General features: G+C 38.7%; 1 pseudogene; it reads right to left on the minus strand.

Moving 5' to 3' along the window:
* The window catches only part of LOC131540573 (endoplasmic reticulum chaperone BiP-like), a 58581-nt pseudogene that overhangs the window by 20022 nt on the left and 21703 nt on the right, over positions 1–16856 (minus strand).

Below are 16856 nucleotides of genomic sequence, written 5' to 3' on the forward strand. Positions count from 1 at the left end.
GTTACCCTTGGGAGATATTTATTAAAATAGCTTTTACTATTTTAACAATGTCCCTACTACTTCTCTGGGCACACCAGCTGGAGTGCCCTTGATAGCCACCAGAGGGCACTCCATCACATAAATTTGCCACTCAATCCTGGACTCCCTTTCCCATAACCCATTGCCTGGACTCATCATGCCTGATTGTTTTCACCTGTTGCTCGTTACCTCTGCCTATATAAGCCCTGTGTTTTCTCTGTCACATTGTGAAGTCTTGCTAGTTGTTACTCTGCAATTCTGAGCATTCTTCCTGGTCTTATGTCTCTTGGTTTCTTGGATTTCTTGCCTGTCTAAAGGATTGCCCTTTGGCTTGACCTTCCTGTCTTGTTGCTTGTTTGGATTGCTTGCCTGTGTTTTGACCTGTTGCTTGGCCCACCATGTCCAGTTCTGATGGTCGCTAGTCATGTGCTTTCAGCACCTTCCCGTTCTGTGGTTCCCAGTCCAGAGTCTCATTACAACATTGCTGCCAGCTTAGAACCTATCCACAAGATAGCTGCCAGTCCAGAGCCTCTCTGCAAGATGGCCGTCATGCCAGAGACTCCAGCCATCATGGATGTCATGCCACAGTCTTTAGCCATCATGGATGCCACTCCGATGTTCCCGGTCATCGTGAATGTTGCATCTGAAGACACCCAGGTGGTCCAAAGGCTTTTGAGGCTGGCCAGTGATGTCGGTAAAGGCGGCCAGGCATCCACAGCTCTGCAGCCTTGCTGCTCTCAAGCCCCATCAATCTCAGAGGTTCTCCCACCTTCTACTGCCCTTCCAGTAATGGCGGTCCTTTGCTCCATCGGCCCTGCTGTGGTGGTCTTCAGCTCCTCCCTGGCTTCCTGCTCTTCTGGCTCCACCTTGGCTCCCCGATCCGCCTCAATCTTTAGTCCTACTTCCTGTGCATGGGCCTGGCCCGCCATCCTTCCCCGATTTGTCTTCACTCCACCTCCCTCCTGGACTTATTTGGAGTATCTGGAATCTGCTCCTTAAAGGTGGGTCTCTGTCACGACACCCAGTCTGTATTCCCCAGTATTTGTGTCAGTCACGGACTCTTATTTTGTAGTTTTTCTGTTCCTCTTTGTTTCTGTATTCATCCCCTGTTTAGTTCCTGTTGCCTTGTCCCTCTTGTTTGTTCCATTGGTTACCCTCGTGTGTTTCTATGGTGATTCAGTGACTCCTCCCCCTGTGTTTGCCTGGTTCAAGGTCAGTCTTTGTTCCTGGTTTCCTGGTGAATGTTTCCTGTTTATGCTCTTGTTCTGTGTTCCTGGTTCCTGTTCCTGTGTTAGTTCTTTGTTTATCTTAATGAATCTTACTGCAATTGGATTCTCTGCCTTGTGTTCCTGTGCCTCCAACCTTCAGTTAAATTTACTTTTAACTGAAAAATTGAGTGTTTTCCATTGTCCTCTTGCATTATCGACACACTATTTTCCTGTTTAAAGGCTGTTTCACACTAATGCCGAGTTCACACTGCACGATTTTCAAACTCGTCAGAGTTTTCACACTGCGTGACTATCTGGGGTAGCATTCAGTCGCTGCTGTGTTCACATTGCACGATGGATCGGCGACATGGGCTTTCACATTGCACGATTTCACAATAGGAAGAATCGCCAACAACTCTGTCTGATCCGCAAACTACGTTTCACAACAAAACACACGCGAGAAGTGATAAGGAAATAACACGAGAACCTGCGTGCGTCAGCCCGTTGTTCTCGAGCGAGACTGGAAGTATTAAAAAAATATAGCCCGCAAATTGTCTGTGCACTGATTTCTAGCTACAAAAAGAAAAACAGATTATGCAGGAGGGAGATGCAGGGAACAGGGATTGTGTTCTGCAAAGAGTGGTAAATAATAATTTTGCAGTAACATATTAAATACATAAATACATAATTGTACATATTAAAATACTGATATGGTCTATAACTCCTCACCGAACTTCCCTCTGCCCTGTATCTTTGTCTCTCATTGGCTGAAGGTCATCGCCGATGTAGTTTTCATTCAATCATTGCACACAGCAGGATTGTGAATCGCCGACAGCTCCAGATATTTAGCATGTCAAATATTTTGCGGGCGTCGGTGATGCATCGGCGATTCTCTCAGATTGCGTCTTTGATAATTCACACTGCGTGATTGTTACTTGCGTGAACGAGCTCCGATTTGCCTCTGATTTCGGGCATTTGTCGGCGATTTATCAAAACCTGTTGGCGAGTGAAAAATCGGGCTAAAATCGTGCAGTGTGAACTAGGCATAAGTGTAATGCGAAAAAGCGAGGCGAATTGTCAACGAACGATGCTTTCACATCTAGCATGAAATGATTGATGCCGCAGACATGCACTCTGTATGATTTATAATGGATTGAATGCGATCATTTGTCATAAATATCCTTTGTTTAAAAATACCATGAGTTGCATAAAACACATACAGAAAATACATAGTCATAATCATACGTGTATGTTCTATCATATTTCATGTATAGAAAGTTTTTTCAATTTTTTTTCATTCGTAATGGGAGGAGATATTATCCCATGATTGATAGATCTTGAGTGAATGTGCTTTGACTAATAACACTCGCGCAACGTGGAAGAAAACAGACAGTGCTCTTCAGCTCACATTCAGTGGAGAACCCTGCTGAAAAATCCAGAATTGCTGGTCACCAGCATAAGGTATATTTTGCTTACTGGGACCATCATGGGATGGTGGTTGCTGGTTTGCTGGATCCCTGCATGGGATGCTGGTTGCTGGTTTGCTGGTTTGCTGGATCCCAGCATGGGGTGGTGGTTGCTGGTTTGTTGTATCCCAGCATGGGATGCTGGTTGCTGGTTTGCTGAATACCAGCATGGGATGCTAGTTGCATCACTAATGCCCAGTCATCACTTGTAGAGTACTTTTTCACTAACTACAACACTGTTTCAGTGTTACTTTTACTGTATATAAACTTGTCTTTTATACAGGTAACAAGCTGAGATTAGGAGCACTCCCTTTAAAGGGGTCCTATTACGCTTTTTCACTTTTTGAATTTTAGTTAGTGTGTAGTGTGTATGTTTGGGCATAAAAAGATCTACAAAGTTACAAATAAAAGTCCACAATTTCGAATGGTTGGCGGGTGGGGAGAACGCTTTATTGAGCAATGCACGTTTCAAAATTGAAACCCAGTGCGGGTGTTTTTATATCATCATATTTCTGATAGAAACCGACTGTTTTCAGAAAATTTTGAATGTCAATGTGATTTAGCCAAAAAAAACAACAACAACAGTAACGTTACCTCATTAATATGGCTTGCAATATCTGTGCGTGGAAAGGTTCTGTGCGATGCTCTTTTTCAATATTCTCGAGGTCTGAATTGATATAGCAATATTGACAAATTTGTTTTGGCAAGGAGCGGGGCAGTACTGAAACGCCGTCTAAGCTGTTCACCAATCACAACACACTGGGACAGCTAATCAATCACAACACATTTCGTTTTTCGGAAGGCGGGCCTTCATCAAACCCGGAACTAATCGAGCCGTTTGTGCCAGGCTGGTGAGAAAGGTATTGAAATAATGTAAATTCTGTGAAAAATAATGCGATTTTCAAACCACCAAGCATGAGAGCATGAGTACACCCCCAAAACAAAATCAAGACTTTGTAAAAGAGCATAATAGGACCCCTTCAAGAGAGTACTCCTAATCTCAGCTCGTTACCTGTATAAAAGACACCTGTCCACAGAAGCAATCAATCAATCAATCAGATTCCAAACTCTCCACCATGGCCAAGACCAAAGAGCTGTCCAAGGATGTTAGGGACAAGATTGTAGACCTACACAAGGCTGGAATGGGCTACAAGACCATCGCCAAGCAGTTTGGTGAGAAGGTGACAACAGTTGGTGCGTTTATTCGCAAATGGAAGAAACACAAAATAACTATCTCCCTCGGTCTGGGACTCCATGCAAGATCTCACCTCGTGGAGTTTCAATGATCATGAGAACGGTGAGGAAATAGCCCAGAACGGTGTTTGTTTACACTGGTTTTCGGAACAGCGCCACCACTCTTGCCCTTTTGTGCAACTTCAGCTGCTCCAGCCATGTAATCATAGCACAACTCTTAATTGCATGGCCTGTTTTGTCACTGAGCGTCGGGGGGAAAAAATCGACACACAGGACAAAAAAAAAAATCCTTTATTTCGCACTGCAAATGATCACACTTGGCTTGAATAACCCCATAGCGATCTATAGCCGAACATTTGCGACAAATTTCCGTGTTCAGTGTGAAAAGGCCAAAAAGCTGCTTTGACACATTCTGTAGTGTATAAAGCGCTATATAAATAAAGGTAACAATTTTTTTTGTTTGTTGAAGTACTAAAGTAAGTCAAATTAAACAAACTATAAAGACATTTAGAGAAAAAAAACCCTACAAAAAGTCTAATAAAAAATATGTCCATCAGGGTTATCATTAACTAAAATTAAAACCATAAAACATGTTATATTATAAAATAAATGTTAACTGAAATAAAATAAAATCATTTAAAAAAAGCTTTTTTTCGTTAGTTAGTTGCCAAGGCAACATTTCTAATTTTACTAAAATATCTAAAACTTAATTAATAAAAACTATAAAGAAATATATATATGTATATAAAAAAAACAAAAACTTAAGTAAAAAAATGTCCATCGTAGATATCCTTAACTAAAATCTTGAAATTCATTTCAAGGAAAAAATAACTGAAATAAAATTATATATGCATACACACACACACACACACACACAAAAAACAACAACAACAAAAAAAAACATATATATATTTTTTTGTTGTTGTTTTTTTGTGTGTATGTATGCATATATAATTTTATTTCAGTTATTATTATATTCAGTTATTTCAGTTATATATATATACAGTGGGTACAGAAAGTATTCAGAACCCCTTAAATTTTTCACTCTTTGTTATATTGCAGCCATTTGCTAAAATCATTTAAGTTCATTTTTTTTTTTCCTCATTAATGTACACACAGCACCCCATATTAACAGAAAAACACAGAATTGTTGACATTTTTGCAGATTTATTAAAAAAGAAAAACTGAAATATCACATGGTCCTAAGTATTCAGACCCTTTGCTGTGACACTCATATATTTAACTCAGGTGCTGTCCATTTCTTCTGATCATTCTTGAGATGGTTCTACACCTTCATTTGAGTCCAGCTGTGTTTGATTATACTGATTGGACTTGATTAGGAAAGCCACACACCTGTCTATAAAAAACCTTACAGCTCACAGTGCATGTCAGAGCAAATGAGAATCATGAGGTCAAAGGAACTGCCTGAAGAGTCAAAATTGCAGTCAAAATTATTTAACCCGACAGAGACTACATTACTTTACAAATACAAGCTTTTCTGAAGATCTAGGACTTTATAAAAATTGAATCTATAACAGATTACCTGCATATTAAAAGTAATAATGTCAATATATAATGTAATATTTTAATGTAATAGAGACACAGCTGGCAGCCTTATTCCTTAGCTTAAAATGTTTTGTACCAGAAAACCTTTGAGGGTGTTGAAGAAAAAGCACAATATTATAAAATGTTTGATCAGAACAACTGAGGAAAAACCTGCAATGTACAGCCAAAGACTTTCAAGAAGTCCCAATGAGAGGTGGAAAATCATTTCATTGCAGAGTACAAGATGAACACGAGACAAGCATGTTGGGACATGTTGCCGAATTCCACACTTAACCAAGAAGAATATAAAACGCTGACTTGAATATGCTAAAATTAATTTAGATAGACCTGTGGAGTTCTGGATGAATGTTTTATGGAGTGATGTGACCAAACTGGAACATTTTGGACCCATGCATCAGTGGTGTGTCTGGTGCAAAAAAAAGGCAGATCTGATGAGCAGAAGTACACCATCTCTATAGTCAAACAGTGAGGTGGACCAGTCCTGTTATGGGGTGTTTTACTATTGCAGGAAGTGGAAATCATGACTGTATGAAGGACATCATGGATTTTTTTTAAGTATCAGGCCATTTTGGCAAGAATTGTGATGCCTGTGATGCAGAGACTGAAGCTAATGATCAATGGACTTTCCTGCAGGACAATCATCCCAAAGTATACATCTCAAATATGCTTGGTTCAAGGATCAGTATTATAATGTTCTTGAGTGGCCTGTTCAGTCTCCAGATTTAATTCTCATTGAAAATATTTGGTTGAATTCGAAGAAAGCTGTGGCAAAATGAAAACCAAAGATTGTCAGTGATCTGAACGTTTTTTTCAGGTGAGGAATGGGCCAAGATTGCCATAGATAGGTGACAGAAGCTTCTAAGCGCTTACAGCCAGCGTTTATTGGAGGTTATAAAGAATAAAAGATTCTGCACCAAATTTGAATTTTGGGGGTTGAATAATTTTGAACATGAACGTTTAGAGCCAATTTTATTATTTTTTCATTATTCATCAACTTACGTTCTCAGAATCACTCAAATGTAATAAACTTTCTCTAATAGTGTACTCATGCCTTTGTTGAATTGTTTTCACAAAATTTTGTTCTCTGCACCAAAATGTCTTGCAGGTAAAGGGGGTTGAATAATTTAGATTGAAACTATATATATAACATTTCTAAGTTTACTAAACTGAAATTTAATTTATATATATATATATATATATATATTTTTTTTTTTTTTTTTTTTTTTTTTTAAAGAATAAAACAATTAAAAACAAAAAATAATAAAACTTTAATAGTGTCACGATACAACATAAGGGAAGCGAGGAGACGAGGAGTAAACTTCAAAATAAACAGTCTTTTAATGATCCACAATCCAACAGGGGTAACACAAGGCAGGGAGAACACAATATCGACGTTAATACCGGACACTAGACTAAGGAAAACACAGGGCTAAAGTACACTAGGTAATTAATAAACACAGGTGGAACAGAATGAACTAATCAGGGAACATAATCAGGGCGAACTGAAACAGGTGTGACTAAATTAACTAAGCAAGAACAGGAAAAGGAACAAAACCAAATATGGGCATACAAGAGGTAAAACTAGGACATGGGGAGCACAAGGACAGAAAACACAACACAAACATAGGCCTGACAAATAGCAGACAATATAAAAATTAAATCTATATCAAATTATTAATAAAAGCTACAGTATAATAGCATATCAATCATACTAAAATAACACTGATGTCAACACCTAGAAGAAAATGGCCCGTTTCACAACAAAAGCAGAAGTAATTTGATACTTACGGCTCATTGATGATTCTGATGATGTTCAGACCGGCGATCGTTCCTGCATCTTTGGTGGCCTGGCGCTGGGCGTTATTAAAACGAGCTGGCACAGTGACCACAGCATGTGTGACCTTTAGAAGAGCAGAAACTGATCAGATGTTGAGTTTTGCTGCAGTGCAACAGAGATGAGATGTTTCTTGGTGTTGGAGTCAAAACTTTACCTTCTCTCCCAGGTAAGCCTCTGCAGTCTCCTTAATTTTAGTCAGAACCATAGCAGAGATTTCCTCAGGGGTGAAAGTCTTCATCTGACCTGATCCAATGTCCAGCTGGATGTGAGGCTTGTTCTTCTTCTCAATAACCTGGAAGAGACACAGCAGGTGTTTAGCGTTCGCATTGAAATCAAAGGGATATATAGTTCAAATACAGTTCAAACACAAGCTAGCAGATGTGTGTACCTTAAAGGGAAAGTATTTAATGTCCTGCTGCACAGACGAGTCGCCCCATGTGCGGCCGATCATCCTCTTGGCATCAAAGACGGTGTTCTCAGGGTTGGAGGTCAGCTGGTTCTTCGCAGCGTCTCCGATGAGACGCTCACCTTCGGTGGTGAAGGCCACGTATGATGGAGTGATGCGGTTTCCCTGGTCATTAGCGATGATCTCCACACGGCCGTTCTTGAACACTCCAACACTGGAACAAAAATAAAATAGTATTTATTTTATTTAAAATAAATTGTATTCATTTTCACTCTGAGCTTTACTAGGAAAAAATAAATACACATAAAAAAAAAAACACAAAATAAATAAACATAAATACAAAAAGATATATACATGTGATGTGTATATATAATTTATATATATTTTTTAATGCTAGTAATAGTGGTGGCCAAATTACTAGTATTGCTAGTATTAAATCATTACTAGTATTTTCACCAGCTACAAAATAAAGTCAGTTATTTCTATCTTTTGCTGTAGTGTGTCAGTAAGAAATATCAGTTTATATTTCCAAACATTCATTTTGCCATTGATCGTAATAATCCAGTGAGATTTTTGTCTGACAACAGCCAGTGCTCCACACAGAGATCTGATCTGATCATCATCAGTCTGTCTGGACTGATATGAAGGAACAGAATAAACTGAGACAGACTAAATCCAGAAGAACTGTGGCAACGTCTCCAAAATGCTTCAAGAAAGCTACCTGCAAAGCTACAGTACTATAAAAAATTTTAGGCACTTGTGTAAAAATGCTGTAAAAGGCTGTCAAAAATAAATAATGTCATAAATAGATTTTCTTTATCAATTAACTTCTATTAACTAAATTGAATCAACATGTGGTGTGACCATCCTTTGTGTTTAAAGCAGCTTTTGCCCTCGGTGCACTTGCACATAGTTTTTCAGGGAGCTTTGCAGGTAGGTTTCTTGAAGCATCTTGGAGACCTTGCCACAGATATAATTTATTTATTTTGTTCTTATTTATTTATTTATATACAATTACATACAATTATCCGTAACACTTTACAATAAGGGTACATGAATAATCATGTACTAATGCCTAAATTAATACTTAATTCATCAAATACTAATGATTATTAAAGTTGTTAATTAATCATGAATTAATGGAGAGCTATCCTTAAATAGAAATTGGAATCATACAGATTCATGCATCGATATGCATTTAATACATTATATTAATACAAAACATTTGCAATGGGTTTGTAAAGGCAATTTGTATGTTTTGGTCTGAGTTTTATTCCTATCAGTTACAGTTATTTCTATCTTTTGCTGTAGCGTGTCAGTAGGAAATATCAGTTTACGTTTCCAAACATTCTTTTTGCCATTAATTGAATTAATCCAGTGAGATTTGACAACAGCCATTGCTCCACACAGAGATCTGATCATCATCCAGTCTGTTTGGAATGACATAACTCCAGAAGAACTGTGGCAACGTCTCCACGATGCTTCAAGAGACCTACTCGCAAAGCTACGTGAAAAAAATGTGCACGTGCACCTAGGGCAAAGGCTGCTTTAAACGCAAAGGATGGTCACACCAAATGTTGATTTAATTTAGTTAACAGAAGATCTATTTATGATATTATTTTGACAGCATCCTCATTTCACAGCATTATTACACAAGTGTCTAAAACTTTTAACAGTACTGAAGCGTTGCAGGTAGGTCTCTTGAAGCATCTTGGGGACGTTGCCACAGTTTCCTACTGACACACTACAGCAAAAGATAGAAATAACTGACTTAAAACAATTTTTTAGCCAGTGAAAATACTTGTGTTTTAATAATTTTGGCCACCACTATATATACATATATATATATATATATTAGTGCTGTCAATCGATTAAAAAATGTAATCGTGTTAATCACAGTCATGGAATTTGGTCGTTTACTGTTGATAAAATATACTATTTATCAGAGGTGGGGGCAAGTCACACATGTTCAAGTCTCAAGCAAGTCTCAAGTCCCAGTACAAACAAATCAAGCAAGTCAAGTCAAGTCAGTGGCTCACCTCAAGCAAGTCAAGTCGAGTCCTGATAAGGGTCAAGTCACGTCAAGTCACAGTATCAAACAGGAACAAATATATTTTTGCCACACAACCTTATTCATTTTTCCTCAGAAATTAACTTTTTTAATTATACATATTAAATAATAATGTTTTAAATATAACATTTTGAAAATAGGCAAAATACTACTTTGTATACTGATAAGTCTGTAATTGAGAAAATATTGATAAAAATACAAGATAAAAATATGTATCTCATATTTATGTTATATTGAGTTTGACCATCCTAGGAGATGATTTTGCACTAAATATCTCCAGTGAAGCCTGGGATTCAGTCTCGGAGCACGCTAAAGAATTTCAGTGTGTAACAAAACATGCTATTCAATTTAAAATAATATGCTGACTACAAATCACCCCTTATATCAGAAATAAAATGGACCCAAATTTTTCATCGGATATAGACACCCTATTTGGACTGTTTCTTTCACTTTGCATGATTGCCTACATTGTTCTTGAAAACTATTGTCATCATGGCTCAAAACAAGAAGCATATTACTGTTAATGTTTATGTACCTTCCCCTGTAACTTATCGATTTCCTTGAATTGATCTTAATAAGAACTAAATTGACAGCTGTGCATTTACGGTCTGCCTAAGCTTTTTGTTTTGTTTCGTTTTTGTTTTCTGTTTGTTCTGTTGGGGAAAAAAATAATTGAAAAAATTGAATATAGAAATATGAAATGAAATGATAGGCCTACTCTACGACATTAATGCCACCAGTAAGTGGTGGCAAATCACAGCTTTATCACAGAAGCGTTCATTGAACTGATTCATTCAAAATTGATTCGTTCATGAACAAGCAAGAATGGGCCACTGAATCACTCAACCGATTTGTTCAAATCCCTGGATTCGTTCAGTATTCAGTGTGTTGCTTAGAACTCTAGCTGTGGGCTCAACGGAACTGTTGGCAGCCGCGCTGAAAATATTACTATATCGTATATTATAAATATAAAAACTCATACTAAGGCCATTTTGACAACATGTCTTGGATTTTGGGTTCAAGAGAAATATCACTAATCGAAAACACTGGTTTCCGTGGTACAATTCCATATAACTTAGCCTATTGATTTACAAAGAGGGATACTTGACACTAAAGCACTGTTTTGAGAGGCGAAACGCCAGCGAAATTAAAGTTTGACGTCGTTAATTACAAACACGAGATTAATAATTTATAATCACTTTAATTTAATGACAGACCTAAGCTGAATTTAAGACCAATGCTGTTTTCAACTAACGAACAAGCTTACATACATTGCCTTTATGAAGTGGTGACGTCCTGGCTTTGCAAATGCATATAGTTCGGAAGAGTGTTAATCCAAACATCACAAGATTCTCTTGCTCCCTGTATTTGGCGCGCTGTGTTCCTGCGTTCGTGCAGTGTCATGAACTGCGCAGACTCGGATCACTTCTGCCGCTGGTTCAGTGGCTTGCGTTTTGTTTACCAAATTATGTCGCACTCACAATGATTTATAATAATAATTAGTTGTTATAAAGTCAAGTCCTGCCGAGTCATGAAGGTCAAGTCAAGTCTCAGGTCACTGGATCTCAAGTCCAAGTCAAGTTAAGTAATTTTCTTTATTTAGTCAAGCAAGTCACAAGTCCTTAAATTTGCGACTCGAGTCAGACTCGAGTCAAGTCATGTGACTCGAGTCCCCCACCTCTGCTATTTATCAACGTTTATATTGCTGCACAAATTAGCATAGATATACACATTCAACTCAAGAAAATCACATACAAATATCCTATCATAATCGTGTGTTTATTATCTTATATAATCTATAATGGCTGTTGTCATGTTTATTTCTGCTGTGTAAAAGCCTTAACATGTATGCTCTGCTTAAACTCTTGTTTGTGATGTTACAACCGCCTCTCCGTTCTTAAGTTGCCAGGTATATTTTCCAAGTATAATACACATTAGTAAAAGGATCTATTTTAATTTATTTGTTATTTGTCTATATAAACTTTGAGCGGCCGTGGTATATTATAAAAGTAGCCCAAAAAACCGCAACCCACGGCTCTGTAATTTTTCCTGCGACTGTGTTTTCAAAATAAACCACTTGTGGCGTTTTACCCTGGCAACACTGGTTCGCTGCACCCTCATCACGCAATGATAGATAACCTTCCGCGCTGCAATGACGGCAAGAAGTTGGGGTCAAACTTTATCAAACGATTAATTTGCATTAAACGCCTTAAATTTTTTAGATTAATCGCATGTGTTACCGCGTTAACTTTGACACCCCTAATATATATGCGCATGTATATAGACATATGTTATGTATGTATGTACGTATATGTGTGTGTACACACACACACTCAAACACAAACACATTTTAAGGATCCTGTGAACCCTGTATATGAATCTAAACTCATTCTCACCATGAGTAGGTCGTCCCAAGGTCTATTCCAATCACTGTCCCAACAATTTCCTCCTTGTAACTTTCCTCCTTGTAACTTTCCTTCTTGTAACTTTCCCTCATGTAACTTTGCTCCTTGTAACTTTCCTTCTTGTTGTCCTCTGTGGCAAACCACCAATAGGAGCCAGCCGCCAGCAGGAACAGGCAAAGCCATTGCATTTTGATGTTGATCTTGTGTCAAATGGTCACTGATGTCTGTAAAGAGTACTTTAAAAATGAAGGTCACAGGTCAGGGCATCTAATAAACATCTATTTGACATCTGATAGGAAAGGTCCTATAGACATATTGCAGATGAGCAAACACTCTAAAAAATATGTCTTGCAGATGTAAATGCAGACAAATAGATGTCTCCATGATGTATGTGTGCTATAAGGGTAATAGCCTAGGTTATTGGCCTGTTTAGACACGCTTTCCATAAACATACAATACAAGCCCTGCAAATCAATAAAATAACATATTATACAGACCCTTAAAGGGATACTCCACCCCAAAATGCAAATTTTGTCATTAATCACTTACCCCCATGTCGTTCCAAACCCATAAAAGCTTTGTTCGTCCTCGGAACACAGTTTAAGATATTTTGGATGAAAACCGGGAGGCTTGTGACTGTCCCATTGACTGCCAAGTAAATTACACTGTCAAGGCACAGAAAAGTATAAAAAACATCGTCTAAATAGTCCATCTGCCATCAGTGGTTCAATCTGAATTTTATGAAGCAACGAGAATACTTTTTGTACTCAAAAGCATCCGATGGACGTAAAGTGCGTGTTATTCTCTGTCATCAGTAACGCATAGATACGCTGTTTCCGTTCAAATCAAAGCATAAATAAATGTACAATACGTATCCATGCGTTACTGATGACAGAGAATAGTGTACGCACTTTGTGTCCATCGGATGCTTTTCAAAATGGCGCTATGCTGACACAGAGATGAGACGAATTGTTGAATAAATGATGTTATTTTTATTTTCTTTGCGTACAAAAAGTATTCTCGTCGCTTCATAAAATACAGGTTGAACCACTGATGGTAGATGGACTATTTTGACAATGTTTTTTTATACTTTTCTGTGCCTTGACAGTGTAATTTACTTGGCAGTCAATGGGACAATTTTCATCCAAAATATCTTAAATTGTGTTCCGAGGACGAACGAAGCTTTTACGGGATTGGAACGACATGGGGGTAAGTGATCAATGACCAAATTTGCATTTTGGGGTGGAGTATCCCTTTAATATGTATTGGTATTTGATTATGTGAATTGCATTTAATATATTATATTAATACAAAACATTTGCAATGGGTTTGTAAAGGCAATTTGTATGTTTTTGTCTGAGTTTTCATTGCATTTACACCATTTTAACCAGCAGGGGTCACCATAAATATTGGCTAGCATGTGGTGTTTCGAGGCTTTGCACTGAACCTCATGACACACTTCCATTTTGAAATAATACAGCTCCATTATTTCCGGTTATGTATATTTTCAATGTGCTGTAATCATCTAGTTGACTTAAACTACTATTAAAACAAGAGTACATGGGCTGATTTCAAAATTTGGATATTTTCAGAGACAGGAGAAGAGATATTCTGATAACTGTGTGCAGAATTTTCCAAACTCTACGGAACATCTCAGTTATGTATATAACATTGGTTCCCTGAATAGCGAATGAGATGCTGCAATAGCGGTCGCTATGGGAACATAGCACCGCACAGAGGATACATCACGTATGCTCCATACCAGCGTGCTGCACGCTATTTCATCAGATTTCAAAACAACAATAAGTAAATTAATAATAATAATACTAAATAATAATAATACATTTTATTTATAAAGCACTTTACATTTTTAAGAAAAATCTCAAAGTGCTACAGAGTGTCGTAAGAAAATAAAACAAAACACAGTTAAAAACAACTACCAACTAAGATTAACACAAATTTAAACACTAAAAGAAACCTATTTTAACCTTTTAGCCTTAATTAAAACCATCAGTCATTTGTGAACCCCTAAAATGTTCAGGAAGGGACATTGAAGGACTTTTTAAAAAGGTATGTTTTAAGACCCTTTTTAAAACCATCAGTCGTTTGTGGAGCCCTCAGATGTTCAGGGAGGGCATTCCACAGGCGAGGGGCGGCGGCGGCACAAAAGGCTCTGTCCCCAATGGTGCGGGTCTTAGTTCTTGGGGGAAGGAATGAGTGTTTGTGGAGCGGAGAGAACGTGCAGCAATCTGTGGAGTAAGGAGTTCTTTAAGGTAGGAGGGAGCATTTTTCAAAAGTTTGATGGGGGTCAAACCTGACGCCGAGATTTGTGACTAACGTTGATAGGGGAATGTCCTGCCCTGAAAATGTAATACAGTTTATGGTGGATGTTCTGGTCTGTTGAGGAGAACCAATGAGGATAGCTTCTGTTTTTGAACTGTTCAGCTGACGAAAGTTTTGATTCATCCATTCCCTTATCTCCTCCAGACAGGCATTGAGTGTGGTTAGAGTTGTTGATGACAATGATGATGGATGAATATCAGTTTTCATGTATAATTGAGTATCATCAGCGTAACAATGGAAAGAAATTCCCAAGCGGCTGACGACTTTACCAAGGGGAAGCATGTAGAGAATGAATAAAATAGGTCCGAGCACTGACCCCTGTGGAACCCCACAACCAACAGCATGTGAACGGGACCTTGAACTTCCCATGGCCACAGATTCTGATCGGTCTGTGAGATACGACTCAAACCAGCGCAGAGCGGTGTTATTAATTGCAATAGAATGATGTAGCCGGGTGAGAAGTATACCGTGATCAATGGTGTCAAACGCTGCAGAAAGGTCCAGGAGGATAAGGAGGGATGGTGAGCCAGCATCGGCTGTCATCAGCAGGTCGTTTGTAACTCTCACTAAGGCTGTTTCCGTGCTATGGGCGGAACGGAAACAAATGTTGTTGTATTTAAGATGGTACTGAAGGTGCCTGGCAACAACTTTCTCCAAAACCTTAGAAAGAAATGGCAGGTTGGATATGGGCCTATAATTAGCAAAGGTTTGTGGATCAAGGGTAGGTTTCTTGAGTAGTGGTCTGATTATTGCTGTTTTTAAGGCAGATGGTACATGACCAGATAGAAGGGATTGGTTTATTATCATGGTGATAAGGGGACTGATGGCAGAAATATTTGCTTTCACCAAAGCTGTAGGAAAGGGGTCGAGAGCACAGGAGGAGCATCCCATCCCCCTGATAGTGTCCTCAACCTCAAGTTGAGTGAATTTTGGAAAACAGCAAAGCAGCCTCGAAATCCCAGACTGTAGATCAGCAGTTGGGACATACGAGGAGGAGGGAACAGAAAAGCAAGAGCGAATTTTGGCAATTTTGGTTCTAAAAAAGGTCATAAAACTATTACATTGGTCTTCCGTGGCTCCTGTGAGCGGAGCAACTTGAGGTTTAAGCAGATGATTTATAGTGGAGAACAACCGTTTGGAATTCCCAGGACTATTTTGAATAATATTTGAATAGTACTGTGACCGTGCTTCTTTGATGGCCTTTGAATAAGCTTTTTGTTGGTCCCAATAAGCCAGTTTGTAAACAGTAAGTCCAGAGGCTTTATACCACCGCTCAAGGGCACGACCAGCCGCCTTCATTTTCCGCAGATCACTTGTGAACCAAGGAGCTGAACGGGAAAACATAACTGTTCTGACTTTGATGGGTGCATGGAAATCCAAAATACTGCTCAATGTCCTATTGTAAAATTCCACAGATTCAGTGGCTGATGAGAAATCTGCATAATGGAGATGTTGAAAGCTTATGGTCAGGGCTTCTGTGTTTATGTTCTTCAGGTTTCTGAAACGTATTTCACGTTTGTGCTTGATACAGGAGGTCAACAAAGGCAGCTCCATAGAGATTACCTTATGGTCAGATACACCCAGATCATACACAAATTGAACTGCACAGCCTACATAGATCTTCAATGCCCACACGGGGCAAAGCCAAGAGGTCATAAATCACTCCCAATCCCAAATTTAGGAAGGGAAAAGGTCTTCAAGACCTTAAAAAGCCCCGGGCAAAGTCCATACAAGAAGGGCTGACTGAAGAGTCTGCAGGTCCCCTATTCTCTAAAGCCCCGTTCACACTACAAGCGACAAAGTGACACGATCCCATTCATTTCAATGGAGAGCTGGCGATTTCCAGTCACAAGAACTGCAGCGGCCATTGGCGACCGGATGGGGCGTGTCCAGCGACGCGTCAAAGTTCAGAATCCTTCAACTTTAAACAAATGAAGAGCGACTTTCGGGAGCAACAGCCAATAGGAAACAAGACGATAGAGCTCATGTGATCGTTCTCCTCTCAGCCGTAGATAAACATACGCAATGTAAAAAAAGTAGGCTCTGTTTCTCATTCATTTTTGTTTGTATGTATATGGATTTAATTTATATTTATATTATATTTAGTATTTTGCCTCCAAAATGTTTGTATTTAGTGGCAAAAAACGTCACGGTTACGTATGTAACCCTCGTTCCCTGAAGGAGGGAACGGAGACGTCACGTCGGGTGATCTCGCTTAGAGAGACCAATCCACTTCGAGTGTAACTAAATGAGCCAATGCACATTGGCATGCGATTATTGCATCCAGCTGCCGCTGATTACAGCATGAGTATAAGTAGGCAGCAGGTGCAGCGCATATTCAG

The sequence above is a fragment of the Onychostoma macrolepis genome, chromosome 05 (assembly GCF_012432095.1).
Source record: "Onychostoma macrolepis isolate SWU-2019 chromosome 05, ASM1243209v1, whole genome shotgun sequence".
In the NCBI taxonomy this organism is placed as follows: domain Eukaryota; kingdom Metazoa; phylum Chordata; class Actinopteri; order Cypriniformes; family Cyprinidae; genus Onychostoma; species Onychostoma macrolepis.